Here is a 20,145-nt window from a genome sequence, read left to right as displayed (position 1 = left end):
ATATTGGTGTTTTTCTTTCTGACTTACTTCACTCTGTATAATAGGCTCCAGTTTCATCCACCTCATTAGAACTGATTCAAATGCATTCTTTTTAATAGCTGAGTAATACTCCATTGTGAATATGTACAACTTTCTTATCCATTCGTCTACTGATGGACATCTTAATTGCTTCCATGTTCTGGCTATTGTAAACAGTGCTGCGATGAACATTGAGGGTACATGTGTCTCTTTCAATTTAGCATTATTGTTGCTCTGAAACTGTGTATTGTGGGAGAAATAGAATAAAAATAATAAAAAATAATGTTGCTGTTATTGACAACTGAAATTTTTTATACTGTTAAGAAGAGATAATGAGGTAAGACTGATGATGTTAAGTAAAAACTCCATAGCTTATTTTGAATTGGAAGTGTCAACATGAACTCATGATATATTTAATGTTTTCTTTTTCTTTTTATTTATTTATTTTTTTTCATTTTTTTTTTCATTTTTTTTTTCTCTTTTTTTTTTTCATTTTTTTTTTTTCACGTATGGATGTGAGAGTTGGACTGTGAAGAATAATGTTTTCTTTTTAAATTGTATTTTCTAGCTCTGTTAACTGAAAAGATCTAGGGTCCATGACCAACCCAGTACCAATGGGCATTCCTGGCACTCAGTTTGTTGTTTTTAAATGTCATTTTGTTAAAGTAACCTGGATTCCTTAAGATGGCTGATTCCAGGACTGGGACAGATCTGTATACAGAAGATGGGCCTAAAATAACCTGTCATTATCAGGAAGCAAAGAAATTAATAAAGACAAATGATGTGTCAAAGGACTCTGGACATAACCTAAGTAAATTCACACCAGCCAAAACTACTATTTAAGCATCAGAAAGAGTTACAGCCTCAATGAATTATAGCTTCAAATAGGATTAAATCTATTTATTCATAATGATACTACAAAAGCCCACTTTATTGGTCACTTTTGAAGGATGGTAGGGAATCAACTCATTACTTTAACAACTGGTAAAGAAAAAAAGAATCAACATTTGTTATGGTTTTCCTATACAAGTTGAATATCTCAGGGTAACTGAATAGGTGATAAGGGGAAGTTTCTCCTTATAGAAGTATTCTAATAAACTCGGTAGAAAAGAGGATTAAAATATCACCAGTTGCCAAACCCTAATAAATGAATGGATCTAGCAAAAGATAATCAATAGCTGATAACATTGATAAAAAGAGGCAAGAAAAAAAATTTTTTTTTGGCCATGCCATGCTCATGAGAAATGTTGGTTCTCCAACCCGAGGCCCCTGCAATGGAAGCACAGATTCTTAACCACTGGACCACCAAGGAGGTCCTGAAATTAGTCTTACTTTGAAAAAGAAATCTAATCTGATCAAGCCTTTACATGTAACTATCAATTTAAACCAAATTCAAGAGGGAAAGAAACATGATACTATGGGGATGCAATCAGCAAACTATATGGTGAGGGGCACCTGCCAATGCAGGAGACACAGGTTGATGGGAGATCCCACATGCCATAGACCAACTAAGCCCATGGGCCACAGCTCCTGAGCCCGTGCTCTCGAGCCGGGGAGCCACAACTACTGAGCCCACGTGCAACAATTCTGAGGCCAGGCGCCCTAGAGCCTATGCTCTGCAACAAGGGAAGCCACCACAATGAGAAGCCCTCACACTGCAACTAGAGAGTAGCCCCTGCTTGCTGCCACTAGAGAAAAGGCGGTGCAGCAAGGAAGCACATCCAAAAACAAATAAAATACAAAATTTATACTGCGAGAAACCTGACAAATGACTGAGCACACACAAACAAAAACATGCACGGATATACTCTTTACGTTGTTTTTAATCCAATAGAATTTTTAAATGTCTATGTAGCAAAATATATCAGTACTTTGCTTTACTGCTTTTGGATTTCACTTCTTGCTTAAGAATGTCATGGCTATTCCAAATTTATAAAAATCATGTATAGTTCTTCTAATATACTTCTGTTATTTCCTGAATTCATATTTAAGGAATTCATATATAAGGTGTATGTAAAGGGAATGGAATAGAGATCTAACATTTTTATAAATTAGTAGTTAAGTCCCATAATCATGTATTAACCCATTCTGATTTTAAAATGCCATCTTCACTGTATATTAAAAATCCATAGCCACATTAGCTTTTTTCTAGACTCTCCGTATGACTATCCAGGTTTTTGTATATGACAATGCTGCTGCTGCTAAGTCACTTCAGTCGTGTCCGACTCTGTGTGACCCCATAGATGGCAGCCCACCAGGCTCCCCCGTCCCTGGGATTCTCCAGGCAAGAACACTGGAGTGGGTTGCCATTTCCTTTTCCAATGGATGAAAGTGAAAAGTAAAAGGGAAGTCACTGAGTCGTGTCTGACTCTTCATGACCCCATGGACCGCAGCCTACCAGGCTCTCTGTCCATGGGATTTTCCAGGAGTGGGGTGCCATCACCTTCTCTGGTATGTGACAATAAAAATGTTTAAATTATCATAGCTTTAGAGTTTATTTAGATATCCAGTTGGAACCATTCCCCTTCATTGTTCTTTTTGAAAATTTACTCTCTCCTTACAAATACCCTGCCAGATAAACTTCAGAATTAGTCCAGTACCATATAACATGCAATCTAGTACCCCCTTCACTTTTTTATTTTGAAAAAACTTTAAAGAAAAAAGGAAAGAATAGTAAAATGAACACCTGTGTACTCTTATATCCAGATTCACCAATTTAACATTTGCTTTATTGCTCTTTTTGACCAGCAGCTGCATGCCAGCTGTTAAAAAGAATTAAGGCAAATTATATCATAGGTAAGATTACAAAATGGTAGATACACTTGGGAAACAGCTTGGTAGTGTCTTATAAAGTTAAACATACCTTATGACCTAGAAATTCCACTCTTAGGGATTTACCCAAGAGCAAATGTGAACATATTTCCACACAAAAGTGTTATGCAAATTTTCATAGCAGCATTATTCATATGAAGCCCAAACTGGAACAAACCAAATGTCTATCAACTGATAATTGAGTAAATAACTCCTTTATTATGTAATACTCTGTGCTAGAAAGAAATGAGATGGTGATGTATACAACAAGGCCATGGTATCTCAAAAAAAAAAATTGAAGTGTACAAAGTCAAACACAAAACACTGTATATTGTACAATGCCATATAAATGAAACTCTAGAAATGAAGACTATTTTGTAGTGAAAAGCACGTCAGTGGTTTCACAGAGTTAGATTTTAGGTGAGGGGATTGATTACAATGGAGAACGAGGGGACGTTTTAGAATGATGGAAACATTTTGTATCTTAATTGTTGAGATGGTACACGACAGTATACAATTGCCAAGACTTATTAAACTGTACAGTGAAAATGGATGAATCTTACTTTATGAAAATTATACCATATTTCTAAATTGGGTGGAATCTAATGACTAAATTCCCTAATCTAAAAACTAGAGGAAAATCTTTAAAAGGAAAAAAAAGGGATAATTAGGCAATTCAGTAAGAACTGATTTGAAAAGTTCTCCGAGATACATTATTATGGCTAGTATTAATATTTATATGAGATATATAAGAGAAAAATGGTCAAGTTTGTGAATGTAATTGCATAGAATATCCCTGAAGTTGTTTAAGGAAGGAATTGGTAAGAGGGCAGTTGGTGGGGAGGTGAAATGGGTGGTTGGGAGAAGTGGTGGGCCTTTTTACTATTTTGGAATTTTTTCTGAGTGCACATAATATCTAGGTAAGAAATAAATAGGGCTTCCCTGGTGGCTCAGATGGGAAAGAATCCGCCTCACTGTGGAGACCTGGGTTTGATCCCTGAGTTGGGAAGGGCATGACAACCCACTCCAGTATTCTTTCCTGGAGAATCCCCATGGACAGAGGAGCCTGGCAGGCTACAGTCCATGGGGTCACAAAGAGTCAGACAGGACTAAACAACTAAGCACAACAAGAAATAAACAATTAAAGTAAAATAAAACAGTTATAAAAATAAACTGAATTTAGACTCAGATTTTTAAAAAGAGAGAAATGTGAACATTTTTACCAGTTGTAAGAACATATTGCTATGTTAATAACAACATAATAATAACAACAACTAACACTAATTGAGTGTTGTCACATACTAGTATTTGGTTAAGAATTTTAAAACAGCTTGAGACATACAGAAGTTACATAATGTCTCTGAGTTCATACAGCTAGCTGCTGCTGCTAAGTTGCTTCAGTCGTGTCCGACTCTGTGCGACCCCATAGACGGCAGCCCACCAGGCTCCCCCGTCCCTGGGATTCTCCAAGCAAGAACACTGGAGTGGGTTGCTAGCTAGAAGCTGTAAATATCTAAAGGTGCCTGGATCCTGACAGCATGGAAGGGAGTAAGATGGAGTAGTAGATAAGTGCTTCTTTGGAGAGTAAAGTAAATGTGACAAAAAAAGAAAGCTTATAATACCAGCTACTCAAGAAGCCCTGGTTTGAAAGCAAGCCCCAGAGGACATGTCCAGGAGCCAAGACCTAAGGATCATATTATAGAAGTTACACCCCAATCAGAGTTCTCTTTATCAAATCAAAGGGAAATAAGCCAGGCACAAGTTTCCAGTCTGACTCAGAAGAACCCAAAGTGTGTGGATAACACCTTGGTCTCAGATACTCTGCCATCTAGCAGTGATGTGTGCCTTTCAGCAGCTGGAAGGGCCAGGATAGGAGACTAGCATTCAGGGAAAAGAGAGAAAGTAGGGGGGAAATTGGAGGGTATAAATGATGTAGGGTCTGTGAGGGAGTAATCATCCCCATTTTGCCCCGAGTATGGCTACAGGATGGAATAGGCACAGGAGGCCAACAACTGGGTGTAACAGGATTTTTTTTCATTAACTCTGATATTTCCCTGAGTGTCTCCACAGTCTGTTGTCCCTTTTTTATCTCCAGACCATTTGGTTGGGAACCTGAGCTATTGCAACCTGGTGTCTGGATTTTGACCCAATTGACTAAACACTTTCCTGAGATCATTTCCAAGAACCTTTATTTCTGCTGCTTTCTTGGGAGACCCCTAGTTTTCTGATTCCTCTGTAGAAACCAACCAGTCCCCTCCAATTTCTCTCCTGCATATCAGAGAACTTGGAGAAGAGTCAGTTTTGTCCCCAAGGCAAGGAGACAGATGGATTAGTGCGTTGAGTAGTCAGTTTCAGCCACTTTGGAACTTGAGTCTATAGCTGGACTATAATTAATTAGTGTGAGTCTGTTTTTTTTTCTTAGACTCTAGTCCTGTGTCCTCTAATTTATGAGAACTTTTCTAAAAGCCAGGATCCATGTCTATCACACCATCCAACCTATCAAAACCACAAGGCTCTACTTCCAAGTATTAATATATCCATTGCTCTGTCTACTGCACCCACTCTGATCAAGAAGTCAGGAACTGATGGCAACTCAAATTGCTAAAATTAACCTTTTTTAAAGGTTAATCTGCTCTAACTTCCATGAACTCTTTATAGTAATCCCATTCCGCCGCCCCCCCCCCACCCCCCGCCGCTTTTTTTCTTTTGGCCACATTGTGTAACTTGTGGTATCTTAGTTCCCTAACCAGGGAATCAAACCCAGGGCCCCTTGCAGTGGAAGCACCATGTCCTAACTACTGGACCACCAGGGAATTCTAAGAAAGTTTAATAAATGAACTATAAAGCAGAGATATTACTTTGTCCACAAAGGTCCATCTAGTCAAGGCTATGGTTTTTCCAGTAGTCATGTATGGATGTGAGAGTTGGACTATAAAGACAGCTGAGAACCAAAGAATTGATGCTTTTGAACTGTGGTGTTGGAGAAGACCCTTGAAAGTCCCTTGGACTGCAAGGAGATCCAACCAGTCCATCTTAAAGGAAATCAGTCCTGGGTGTTCATTGGAAGGACTGATGTTGAAGCTGAAACTAGAATATTTTGGCCACCTGATACAAAGAGCTGATTCATTTGCAAAGACCCTGATGTTAGGAAAGATTGAAGGCAGGAGGAGAAGGGGACAACAGAGGATGAGACGGTTAGATGGCATCACCAACTCAATGGACATGAGTTTGGGTAAACTCCGGGAATTGGTGATGGACTGGGAGGCCTGGCGTGCTGTGGTTCATGGGGTCACAAATAGTCGGACAATACTGAGTGAGTTAACTGATAACTAATATATTGGGAAATACAAGTGCACTAGGGGTGGCCACTATATCCCTAGTAGAAATGACAGAGGGGAGCCATTACTAGAATACAAAGACAGAGAGAGCTTTGTGGAGAGGGCTACCTGGTAGGAACTGATACCTTTCATCAGGGGATAGATGCCCACAGCATCCTGCAGGATGGGAGCCAGGAGAATACCCTTATCTCATTTTCCCCTCACCCTCTGATCTCTTCATCAGTCCTCCATCTTGGCAATGCTCCACACTGACCAAATTTAACCAGAAATTAGAGGGTCTACCAGCTGGTTAACTGGTCACCGCAGATCAGCTTTCTGGAGCACAGAACAGGGAAGAGAATGATCAGAGTGGCTCTGGAAAGAAAAGCAGATCATCTTTAACCTGGATTCCTGCTGTAATCTTAAACTTTAGTCTGATTTCTTCACAGCTGCCAAAGCCACCTTTAAAAAAAAAAATTGTGATAAATATATATACATCACAAAATTTACCATTTCAGCCATTTTTTTTAAGTACACAATTCAGTGGCATTAGTTACATTTACAATATTCTGCAACCATTACCACTATTTCTAAAACTTTTTCATAAACCTAAACAGAAACTTTGTATCCATTAAGCAAGAATTTTCTATTACTTGCACTTCAAGCTCCTGATACCCTGTAATCTACTTTCCAACTCAATGAATTTGCCTACCCTGCATATTGAATACAAACTGGGGTTATCCTCTAGTTTCAGTGCACAGGCTTGTCATTGCGGTGGCTTCTCTTGTTGTGGAGCACAGGTTCTAGGGCATGCAGACTTCAGTAGTTGTGGCTCCTGGGCTCTAGAGCACAGACTCAGTAGTTGTGGTGGACAGGCTTAGTTACTCAGTTGCATTTGGGATCTTCCAGGATCAGGAATCAACCCGTGTCTCCTTCACTGGCAGGTGGATTCTTTACCACTGAGCCACCAGGGAGGCCCCTAACATTACCTTTACAAGGTTCATCCATGTAGTAGCATGTATCAGGACTTCATTCCTTTGTTTGGCTGATTAATATTTCATTGTATGCACATTTTGTTTGTCCATTCATCTGCTGATGCACTTTGGTTGTTTCTACCTTTTGGCTATTGTGAATAACGCTGCAATGAACAGCAACATACAAGTATATACAAAAACTCTTTCACCACTCAACAGTAAAAAGACAACAAAGTAAAAAATGTGCAAAGAATGTGAATAGACAGTTCTCCAAAGAAGGCATACAAGTAGCCAATAAGCATGTGAAGAGATGGTCAGCATAATTAGCCATCAGTTCAGTTCAGTTGCTCAGTCGTGTCCGACTCTTTGAGACCCCATGAATCGCAGCATGCCAGGCCTCCCTGTCCATCACCAACTCCCGGAGCTCACCCCAACTCAGGTCCATTGAGTCGGTGATGCCATCCAGCCATCTCATCGTCTGTCATCCCCTTCTCCTCCTGCCCCCAATCCCTCCCAGCATCAGGGTCTTTTCCAGTGAGTCAACTCTTCACATGAGGTGGTCAAAGTACTGGAGTTTCAGCCTCAGCATCAGTCCTTCCAGTGAACACCCAGGACTGATCTCCTTTAGAATGGACTGGTTGGATCTCCTTTCAGTCCAAGGGACTCTCAAGTCTTCTCCAAAACCACAGTTTAAAAGCTTCAATTCTTCGGCGCTCAGCTTTCTTCACAGTCCAACTTTCACAGCCATACATGACCACTGGAAAAACCATAGCCTTAACTAGATGGACCTCTGTTGGCAAAGTAATATCTCTGCTTTTGAATATGCTATCTAGGTTGGTCATAACTTTCCTTCCAAGGAGTGTCTTTTAATTTCATGGCTGCAGTCACCATCTGCAGTGATTTTGGATTTAACAAAAAGTTATTTAATTGTTTCCTCTTCTATTAAATTATAAGTTCCTGGGACAGATCTTAAAAGTATTTCTCATTTTGTTGGGCTTCCGTTTATTGCACTTCACAGATCTTGTGTTTTCTACAAATTGAAGACTCATGAGAACTCTACATTTTCAGATGATAGTTAGCATGTTTTTGTCAGGCGAGTGTGTGCTCCTCGGTTCTGTCTTGTCACAACAAAGATTTGGAGTGACAGACATTAAAGCCTTTGGCGTGTCACAGCTCTTGGGTCTTGGACAGACCGTGTTATAGCTCTCAGGTCTCGAGCAGACAGTGTTACAGCTCTTAGACAAATCAGTGTTACAGTTCCGTGTTACAGCTCTATTTTATTTAGATAATAACAGGAAAATCCATCTTCAAGGTGTGAGGGCATGTCAACCCAAAGATGCGAAGAGAAGAGCACCCCAGCGCTCAGGAGAGAGAGCCCCAGCCCTTTAGCTCCTCTTTTTATATGTTTTTCTCTCCCTGGGCCTGTCCTATGTAAATTGGGCCAGCCAGGAGTGTTGTTTGTTTTACCTGAGGTCCTCACTCCTGTCCTCGGACCTTCCTTTGTTCCATTTTCACAGGCTTTTCTCTTCCTTATCTTTTATCCACCACCATTCTGGACTCCTTTTCCCTATTCTACCTACCTAACATTTTAATTAACTCATTGGAAAAGACTCTGATGCTGGGAGGGATTGGGGGCAGGAGGAAAAGGGGACGACAGAGGATGAGATGGCTGGATGGCATCACCGACTCGATGGACGTTGAGTTTGAGTGAACTCTGGGAGTTGGTGATGGACAGGGAGGCCTGGCGTGCTGCAATTCATGTGGTCGCAGAGTCGGACATGACTGAGAGATTGAACTGAACCGAACTAAACATTTTAATTAAGGTACATTGTTGGGCTCCAAAACCATTGTGGATGGTGACTGCAGCCATGAAATTAAAAGATGTTTGCTTCTTGGAAGAATAGCTATGACAAACCTAGACAGAGTATTAAAAAGCAGAGACATCACTTTGCAGCAAAGGTCCGCTTTGCTGCAACTATTGAAGCCCTCACGCCCTAGAGCCTGCGCTCTGCAACAAGAGAACCCACTGCAGTGAGAAGCCTGCATACTGCAACTACACAATAGTCCCTGCTCACTGCAACTAGAAAAAGCTCGTGCACAGAAGTGAAGACCTAGTGCAGCCAAAATAAATAAATAAATAAATAAATATTTGAAAAATGGTTTAAGTATGGGGTAAATACAACTTTTATATGCACCGGAAAACCAAAAATTCATAACTCACTTTATTGCAATATTTGCTTTATTGCAGTAATCTGGAACTGAGCTCACAATCTTTGAGGTACACCCTGTATAAAATTTTTTAATCCCTCATGATTAACAGATTAAAAACTAACACTGCCATTGTTATAATGTGTAAAAAGATTAATAAGATAGGAGAGGCAGCAGCTGAACAGGCTGTGATCAAGGATTTTTCATGTAATCACACATGTGTACATTCTGCAACTAATTTGTCTTGGCCGAGTCACAACAAACCTATATTATTCAAGCTAGACATCTGGACATAGAAGTTTTCTCATTACCTGATAGTGGGAGTAGAGAATATTCCAGAAGACATTATAACAATACAGTGAGCAGCTACTTTTCTTACTATTGTAGAACCCAGAATTCCAGAAATGGCTCACCAATATGTTTTACACCATGGTTTTCATATCTCCATTTCCAGGTAGGCTGGAAGAAAATGAACAGACAGTTCTCCAAAGAAGGTGTACAAGTGGCCAATAAGCACAAGAAGAGATGGTCAGTATCATTAGCCATCAGGGAAATACAAATCAAAACAACAGCACCTAAGTCACCAGTATGAGCCACATCATGTGGGAGGCAGCATTACTACCCCAAAGAAGCTTCAAAACTAATCTGGGGCAATTTGCCAGCAAGCACAAGTCGGACACCCAAAGGAGTCTCAACTTCCAGATGCAGTTCCAGGACATGTGTGCCACCATTGGGATGGATCCCCTGATTTATAGAAAAGGATTTTGGTCTGAGATGCTGGGCATACAGATTATCAAAGTGTGCCTAGCCCTGAAGCACCAGAATGGAAGTTTGAGAACTTTGGAGGAACTGCTACATCAACAGGTTTTATAGGGAAGGGAAAAATTCAATCCAGATGTCAGCCAAGACAACCTATAAGGGTCATCAAGTAAATAAAGGCACATGGCATTGGCTTCAGCATTATCCCTGTGGGTGGCACTTACCATACTCACTCTGTTCCAGCTGAGCTCAATATGAATTACAAACAGTGAGGTGCCAGAGCTGGCAGGAAAGAAAGGCTACAGGACCACCAGTGAGATAAAAGCCAGTCTTAAATGGGAGACAGAGTGATTATTACAAGGGCTGGAACACATGCTGATGGAAGGGCTGGCCTGCCTAGCCAGCCTCAACAGCAAACTACTGTCTTCCAGCTCTCTTCACTGACCTCCCCTCTCAGATTACAGCTCAGGAGGCCAGAGAATTCCTCTCCTGAATCTAGGAATGTGGAAGGGAGCACAGCAGGATGAGGAAAAAGAGAGCAGCTATTGACTGGTGAATAAAACCTGAACCAGGAATTACCTGACTGTCCAGTGGTTAGAACCCAGTGTTTTCACTGCTGAGGTCCAGGTTTTTCCCCTTGTCATCTGAGAACTAAGATCCCACAAGCCATACAGCACAAACGGGGCCAAAAAAAAAAAAAAAAAAATCTGAACAATTTTGCTTAAAAAAAAATAGAAAAATAAAACAGATCCAGAAATTTTAATGGTGATGGAACAAACAAGAACATAAAAGCTGCTACTATAAATATGCTTTATATTTTCAAAAAGGTAGAGAAAAACCTGACCAAGATAATTAGAGAAGCAGAAGATAACGGAAAGATCCAAATGAAACCTCTAGATATGAAAAACACAGTATCTGAGATGGAAAATACACTGGATGGAATAAAAGCAGATGCTGAAGATTGGTGATTAGGAGAAACAGAAATAGAAACTAAGCAAGGTGAAGTACAGAGACCAAAAAAAATGAACAGAACACCATTTGTATATGGAATGAGATTAAGCAGACTGACATAATGTAATATCTCAAGAGGATCCCATAAAGAAAGAAGATGCAGGAAAAGAGGCTTAGAAAAAAAATATTTAAAGACAAAATGGCCAAACATTTTCCAAATTTGCTGAAAACTATAAAACTCATGGATCCAAGAAGCTTAATGAATCCCAAGCAGAATAAGCCTGGGGAAAACCACATCATATCATGTTACAATAAAATTTCTGAAACCACTGATAAAGAGAAAACGTTAAAAGCAGCCAGAGAAAAAAGACATATTTCTTACAAAAGAATCAATATAAGAATGACATAGAATTCTTATCAGAAATTATACAAACCAGATCCTACACAAAAATCCAAATGAATTTTTTGGCCAACCCAATATGTTTTACCCCAATAAGAAAATTAAAGGAAAAAGAACTATTTTTTTAAGACAAAAAATGAGAAAATTCATCACTAGAATTTTGATGAATGACAAAATTACTGGTCTAAAAGAAATATGAAAGGAAGTTCTCCAAGCAAAAGTGCTTTCACTGCTTCCAAATGATACCATGTGGAAATGTGGATCTACACAACATAATGAAAAGTGTCAGAAATAGTAAATATGAGTAAATGTAAAATACACTTAATATTTAATCTCTTCCAAAGATAATTGGTTCTTTAAAGCAAAAATTACAATAGGATTTATAGTACATGTAAAAGAAAAATGTATGATCACAGTAGCACAAAAGATAAGAGGAAAAAAATTATTACTGTACTGTTTTATAGTACACATGAAGTGATACATTATTTGAAGGTAGACTGATATTTAAAGATTGCATTTTATAGGGAATTCCCTGGTGACCAGGTGGTTAGGACTGCGCACTTTCACTGTCCTGGCCAAGCTTCAATCCCTGGTCAGGAAACTAAGATCTAAGTTCCCCTCTAAGCCATACAGGATGATTAAAAAAAAAAAATCTATTTTATAAAACTAAAGAAATAAAGATACAACTAATAAGCCAATAATGAAGACAAAATAGAATCACAAAAAAAATTCAATCTGAAAGAAATCAGGGAGACAAGAAAAAAAGGAACAAAGAGAAGATTGGGCAAATAGGAAGTAACTGAAAGATGGTAGCTTCAAACTCAATCATATTGATAATTACATTAACTGTAAATGTAGTAAACACCCCAATCAAAAGGCAAGGAAGGTCAGATTGGATTAAAAAACCAAAACCAAAACTAAAACTATAGAGTTTCTTGTCTATAAGATACTCAAATATAAAGAAACATATGGTTAAAAGTAAAAAGATGGGAGAATGTATATTATACAAATAAGAACCAAATGAAAGTCAGAATGGCTATATTAAAACTAAGAAATAGACAAATCTGCAATTATAGTTGGAGATTATAGCACTTTTCCCTAAGTAGCTGATAGTAAAGCTAGACAGAAAATCAGCAATAATAAAAATTTGAAGAACACTATCAACCAATCTGATTTTTAAAATTCTTTACTTCTCTTCAGCTGTGCTGGGTCTTCACTGCTGCACAGGCTTTCCTCTAGTTGTGGCAAGCAGGGGCTACTCTCCAGCTGCAGCGTGTGGGCTTCCCTTGTTGCAGAGCACACGCTTCAGTAGTTTCCACTCCTGGGCTCTAGAGCACAGTCTCAAAAGTTGTGGCACAAGGGCTTACCATAGAACATACTGTTCTGCAGTATGTGGGATCTTTCCAGATCAGCGATGGAACCTGTGTCTTCTGCGTTGGCAGGCAGATTTTTTACTACTGAGCCACCAGGGAAGCCCCGTCAATTTGATTTTAGTGACATTTATGGAACACCACCAACTCCAAACACATTATTGTCAAGTGCACATGGATCACTTACCAAGAAAGACTATGTGCGTATTTGTGCTAAATTGCTTTAGTTGTAACTGACTCTTTGTGACCTCATGGACCGAAACCAGCCAGGCTCTTCTGTCCACGGGATTCTCCAGGCAAGAATACTGGAGTGGGTTGCCATGCCCTCTTCCAGGGGATCTTCCCAACCCAGGGATACAACACACATTGGTTAAGTCTCCTGCATTGGCAGGCAGGTTCTTTACTACTAGCACCAGCTGGGAAGCCCCAAGGTAGACTATAGTCTAGGCCATAAGACAAATCTGAATAAATACATTTTGGCAGTGTGTTACAAAACTAAACTTTCTCTTAATCATACAATTTGGCACTCATGCTCCTTGGTATTTATCCAAATGAGTTGAAAACTTATGTCCACACAAAAACTTGCACATAAATGTTTACACACTTGAACTTAGCCAAAAGGCCAAGAAGCAACTGCACATAAGTATTTATAGCAGCTTTATTCATAATTACCCAAACTTTGAAACAACCAAGATGTCCTTCAACACGTAAATAGAAAAAAGCAAACAGTGGTACATCCATATAATGACTATTATTCAACAATAAAAGAAATGAGCTATCAAGCCATGACAAGATATGGAGTAAACTTGAATGTATTTTACTAAGTGAAAGAAGCCAGCTCAAAAGTCTACATACTTGTATGATTCAAACTATTTGACAATTCAGAAAAGGTAAAACCAGAGAAACAGTACAAAAATCAGTGTTGCCAGGGGTAGGTAGGAAAGAGGGAAGAATGGAAAGAACACAGAATTTTTAGGGCAATTAAGCTACTCTGTATGAATAACTTAAGATGGCATCTCTTGTTGCAGAGCACAGGCTCTAGGCGCTCAGGCTTCAGAAGTTGCAACTTGTGGGCTCAGTAATTGTGGTGCATGGCCTTCAGTTACTCTATGACATGTGGAGTCTTTCTAGACCAGGAATCAAACCTATGTCTCCTGCAACGGCTGGTGGATTCTTACCCACTGTACCACCAGGAAAGTCCTGACATTTTCTTTATTGGCATTCTTAGATTTGAATTGTTTCTTAAATTGGAATATAGTTGCTGTAGCCCGCAAACTGCATGGTGTGGCAAAAACAATTTTTTTGGAAAGAAATAGAGGTATATATTTTGAAAGTTGCAAGAGATTTTAAGAGTAATTAAGATAAAATATGCATTAAAAATATATTTTGAAAACACAATGGAGTCATAGTAAATGAGGTAAAGTATGCATCCAAAGAATAGCAAGGAGAGATAAGAAAGCCTTCCTTAGTGATCAATGCAAAGAAATAGAGGAAAACAACAGAATGGGAGACTAGAGATCTCTTCAAAAAAATTAGAGCTACCAGGGAACATTTCATGCAAAGATGGCACCAAAAAGGACAAAAACAGTATAGATCTAACAGAAGCAAAAGATATTTAGAAGAGGTATAAAGAATACACAGAAGAACTATACAAAAAAGATCTTCAGGACCCAGATAATCATGATGGTGTGATCACTCACCTAGAGCGAGACATCCTGGAATACGAAGTCAAGTGAGCCTTAGGAAGCATCACTACGAACAAAGCTAGTGGAGGTGATGGAATTCCAGTTGAGCTATTTCAAATCCTAAAACATGATGCTGTGAAAGTGCTGCATTCAATATGCCAGCAAATTTGGAAAACTCAGCAGTGGTCACAGGACTGGAAAAGGTCAGTTTTCACTCCAATCCCAAAGGAAGGCAATGCCAAAGAATGCTCAAACTACCGCACAATTGCACTCATCCCACATGCTGGCAAATACTGAAAATTCTCCAAGCAAGGCTTCAATAGTACATGAACTGAGAACTCAAGATGGTCAAACTGGATTTAGAAAAGGCAGAGGAACCAGAGATCAAATTGCCAACATCTGTTGGGATGAAGATAAAGCAAGAGAATTCCAGAAAAACATCTACTTCAGCTTTATTGACTATGCCAAAGCCTTTGACTATGTGGATCACAACAAACTGTGAAAAATTCTTAAAGAGATGGGAATACAAGACAGACCACCTTACCTGCCTCCTGAGAAGTCTATATACAGTTAGAACCTGACATTGAACACTGGACTGGTTCCAAATTGGGAAAGGAGTACATCAAGGCTGTATATTGTCACCCTGCTTATTTAACTTATAATGCAGAGTACATCATGTGAAATGCCGGGCTGGATGAAGCACAAGCTGGAATCAAGATTGCCAGGAGAAATATCAATAACCTCGGATACCCAAATGACAACACCCTTGTGGCAGAAAGTGAAGAGGAACCAGAAAGCCTCTTGATGAAAGCAAAAGAGGAGAGTGAAAAAGCCTGCTTAAAACGCAACATTAAAAAAATGAAGATCATGGCACCTGGTCCCATCACTTCATGACAAATAGATGGGGAAACAATGGCAACAGTGACAGACTTTATTTTCTTGGGCTCCAAAACCACTGCAGATGGTGACTGCAGCCATGAAATTAAAAAACTCTTTTGTTTCTTGGAAGAAAAGCTATGCCCAACCTAGACAACATATTAAAAAGCACGGACAAAGGTCCATCTAGTCAAAGCTATGGTTTTTCCAATAGTCATGTATGGATGTGAGAGTTGGACCATAAAGAAGGCTGAGCACTGAAGAATTGATGCTTTTGAACTGTGATGTTGGAGAAGACTCTTGAGAGTCCCTTGGACTACAAGGAGATCCAGTCAGTCCATCCTAAAGGAAATCAGTCCTGAATATTCATTGGAAGGACTGATGCTGAAACTGAAGCTCCCGTGCTTTGGCCACCTGATGCGAAGAGCTGACTCATTGGAAAAGACCCTGATACTGAGAAAGATTGAAGGCAGGAGGAGAAGGGGACAACAGAGGAAGAGATGGTTGGATGGCATCACCAACTTGATGAACATGAGTTTGAGTGAGCTCCGGGAGTTGGTGACGGACAGAGAAGTCTGGCGTGCTACAGTCCATGGGGTTGCAAACAATTGGACGTGACTGAGCAACTGAACTGAACTGACACATCTGAAAGGAGTACTTTTAGTGAATATTTCTTTGAAAAGAAAGGAAGTCCAGAGACTTCCCTGGTGGTCCAGTGGTTAAGACTTTACATTCGCAATGAAGGGGGCACAGGTTTGATCCCTGGCCAGAAATTAAGATCCTGCATGTTGCCCAGTGCAGCACAACTCCCCACCCCCCGCCAAAAAAAAAAAAACAAGAAAGAAAGGAAGCCTTAGCGTTATATTCTAAGTGTTCAGTATAATGAAAATATGACTTAGGAGTTTCTTCAATTAGGGGATTGGCAGATTCCCCTCATCAGAATGATATTTTCATAGACTTCACCCACCATCCTGTAATAGGTCACACTTATAATCACACCCTGATCTCTAAACTGAGATAGGAGTGGAGTTGTTATTTGAAGTCAGAACAGCTGCCGACAGCTCTGCACACCATCAGCTTTTGTGTCAACTGCTGCCGCTGGCCTGCTGGCTACTGCTTGGCTGTCACCCTGTTGCCCACAGGCCAATGCCCACACTGCGGCCAATTAATCATCATGGGGCTCAGCTCCTGCTGACCTCGTCTTTTCTTCAGTGTCATGGCTGCCTGACGGGCCACTACCTCAGCATCTGCAGTTGCTGCCAACCTCCTCTGAACTGCCAACCTTTAGTTCTCAAAACCCTCTGGACAAAGAGATAATTTTTCTATTACAACCAGATGGGATTCCCAAAGCAAGGGTTTGAGATCCTAAAGACTCAGGATATCAACTGTATCTCAATTAAAAAAAAAAAAAAAAAGACCCAGGATGCTCCTTGACACTACAGATCCCTCTTCACTGAACATACAGGCTCTCTGAGAGGCTATCAGAGTGTCAGGCTTCCTGACCACTACAGATCCCTATAGTCCATGCAGTCTAGAAACTCCAGCAAAGAGACATTATATAATTAGGAATTCTTCCATAGGAAGATAATATTATCATTTGTTTCCAGACTTTGTGGACATCCTATATACAGACTGGAACCACTGCCCTGAATGAAATCCAGTTCTGCTCTCCCGTCCAGTCCACTCCAGCAGATTCCAGAAGACAATGTATCTTTCAAGGTTTCCAGTCATTCCCTTTTTTCAGAAACACTCAGGCCATCTGACAGCTCACATTTGAATTCTAAATATGGGCCAGGTTCCAGTTCTTACCTTCCAGGACTCCTCAGTTCAGTCAGACTCCTCAGTTTAGTTGCTCAGTTGTGTCTGACTGTTTGTGACCCCATGGACTGTAGCACGCCAGACTTCTCTTTCCGTCACCAACTCCCGGAGCTCACTTAAACTCATGTTCATCAAGTTGGTGATGCCATCCAACCATCTCTTCCTCTGTTGTCCCCTTCTCCTCCTGCCTTCAATCTTTCCCAGTATCAGGGTCTTTTCCAATGACTCAGCTCTTCACATCAGGTGGCCAAAGTATGGGAGCTTCAGTTTCAGCATCAGTCCTTCCAATGAATATTCAGGACTGATTCCCTTTAGGATTGACTGGCTGGATCTCCTTGTAGTCCAAGGGACTCTCAAGTCTTCTCCAACATCACAGTTCAAAAGCATCAATTCTTCAGTGCTCAGCCTTCTTTATGGTCCAACTTTCACATCCATACACGACTATTGGAAAAACCATAGCTTTGACTAGATGGACCTTTGTCCGTGCTTTTTAATATGCTGTCTAGGCTGATCATAGCTCCTTTAATTTTATGGCTGCAGGACTCCTAGTCCTCTGCATAGCTCATGTTTCAGTACCAACATCCTAGGACCCTTTAAAAAGCCCTGTAGTAATGAGTTGATTGGCTGTAAGCCACAGAATTGTCGTGTTGAAGACTCTTGAGAGTCCCTTGGACTACAAGGAGATCGAACCAGTCAATCCTAAAAGAAATCAGTCTTGACCACTCATCAGAAGGAACTGATGCTGAAGCTGAAGCTCCAATAATATTTTGGCCACCTGATGTGAAGAACTGACTCACTGGAAGAGACCCTGATGTTAGGAAAGATTGAAGGCAGGAGGAGAAGGGGATGATAGAGGATGAGATGGTTGGATGGCATCACTGACTTAATGGACATGAGGTTGAGCAAGCTCCAGGAGATGGTGAAGGACAGAGAAGCCTGGCGTGCTGCAGTCCATGGGGTCACAGAGTTGGACACGACTGAGGGACTGAACTGAAGCTTCAACTAGAGTCCAGATTCCTATAGTGCGCAAGCACCCCACCTACTGGCCTCTTCAGTTAACTGCAGACTGCGTAAGCCAGCTCTGCTTCGTGCAGGGGGTGGGAACCCAGTTGTTGGTAGGGGCTTCGCTTTCACTGCAGCTGTGTTGGGCTTCCCAGGTGATGCTAGTGGTAAAGAATCTGACTGTCAAGTAGGAGACAAAGCTCAATCCTTGGGTTGGTCAGATCCCCCATGGTAAGAAATAGCAACCCACTCCAGTATCCTTGCCTGGAAAATTCTACGGACAGGAGCCTGGCAGGCTACTGTCCATGGGGTTGTAGAGTCGGAAATGACTGAAGTGACAGCACGTAGCTGTGTGAGTGCCTGGTGCACTGCACTGGACTGGCACGCCCCTAACATAATCATGTGAACAAAATAAAGTACTAATCCCCGACTTGGGTATAAAAGGTCATTGACTCCTCAGTCAGATTATTATCTTGCCCTACTTACCACACACCCTTCAACTCTCCTCCAACCCTCCAACTCTCCTCCAGTGGGAGAAGAGAGCCTTGACGATGCAAACACTTCCTCTTCCTTGCATGGCATGTGCTTTCTTCACACCTGGCTGCTGCTACTCTCCTCAGAATTCTGGAGCAACACTGGTCAAGTCTTTTCTTGCTTGTCCCCTGGGGGTACTGTGCTGGCCCTTGGAGAAAGGACTCAGCATGGTGTACAGAACTGTTCCCATCCCTGACTTCCCTTATTAGACACTGAGCTCTCAGGGAGTTCTATGGCTGTACATAATAGGTACTCAGTGTTGAATACAGATACATTTTGAGAGAGATCTGAGCTCTTGTCTCATATGTGCCACTAAGCTGCAGTTTTTATCAACCCTAAGCAAATTAATAAACCCCAGCAGTTCTCAAAATTTTGCCTCGAGAGGTATCTGGCAATATCTGGAGCCATTTTTGGTTGTCCAAACTAAGGGATGCTACTGGCATCTAGAGGGCAGAGGCCAGGGATGCTGCTGCACATGCCCAACAGTACAGCTCTCCATAGAGTTACCCGGCCTCAAATAGGAAGGCTGAGACACCATGACCTAGTCAATATTCACTTAACAGGCTTTGGGGCTTCCCTGAGGGCTCAGCTGGAAAAGAATCCGCCTGCAACGCAGGAGACCCAGTTCGATTCCTGGGTCGGGAAGATCCCCTGGAGAAGGGATAGGCTACCCACTCCAGTATTCTTGAGCTTCCCTTGTGGCTCAGCTGGTAAAGAATCTGCCTGCAATATGGGAGACCTGGGTTCGATCCCTGGCTTGGGAAGATCCCCTGGAGAAGGGAAAGGCTACCCACTCCAGTATTCTGGCCTAGAGAATTCCATGGACTATATAGTCCATGGGGTCACAAAGAGTTGGCAATGACTGAGTGACTTTCACTTTCAACTAACAGGGTTGGGTGACAGTGAGGATATAACCTGTGAAACATAAAGGCACAGAAAGATGTTGGAAAGTCTTCTGCCTTGTGTCCATGTGAAGTACACTGCAGAGGACCATGAGCTATCATGTGTGCACCTCACTGAACACGTGGATTTCAGCCACACTGCCAGAACCCATCAGCAACAGGTGGGAATTCAGGTCCCTGAAACTAAACAATGGAATGGACAAATTATATCATATGTGGTCCATACGATGGAGTGCAGCCTTGGAAAAGATCCTGCTACATGCTACAACATGAGTAAACCTGATGACATCACGCTAAGTGCAAAAGGACATATAAACTCTAATGTCACTCGTAAGATCTAGTCAAGATCAATCATCTGTTGCACTACAATGTCAATATACTGCCACATGCTACAACATGAGTAAACCTGATGACATCACGCTAAGTGCAAAAGGACAAATAAAGTCTGACTGCACTCATATGAACTATCTAGTCAAAATCATAGCAATCTGTTGTACTACAACGTCAATATACTTAACAC

The 20,145-nt window shown here is 40.9% G+C and overlaps 1 pseudogene; it reads left to right on the top strand.

Moving 5' to 3' along the window:
* Window positions 1–9,804: 9,804 nt before the first annotated feature.
* On the top strand, window positions 9,805–10,602 carry LOC120873561 (annotated as a pseudogene).
* The last annotated feature ends 9,543 nt before the right edge of the window (window positions 10,603–20,145 follow it).

The sequence above is a fragment of the Oryx dammah genome, unplaced genomic scaffold, assembly GCF_014754425.2.
Source record: "Oryx dammah isolate SB20612 unplaced genomic scaffold, SCBI_Odam_1.1 HiC_scaffold_14, whole genome shotgun sequence".
Classification (NCBI taxonomy): domain Eukaryota; kingdom Metazoa; phylum Chordata; class Mammalia; order Artiodactyla; family Bovidae; genus Oryx; species Oryx dammah.
The sequence above is the reverse complement of the archived record's forward strand: the minus strand, read 5'-3'. Positions and strand labels throughout refer to the sequence as shown.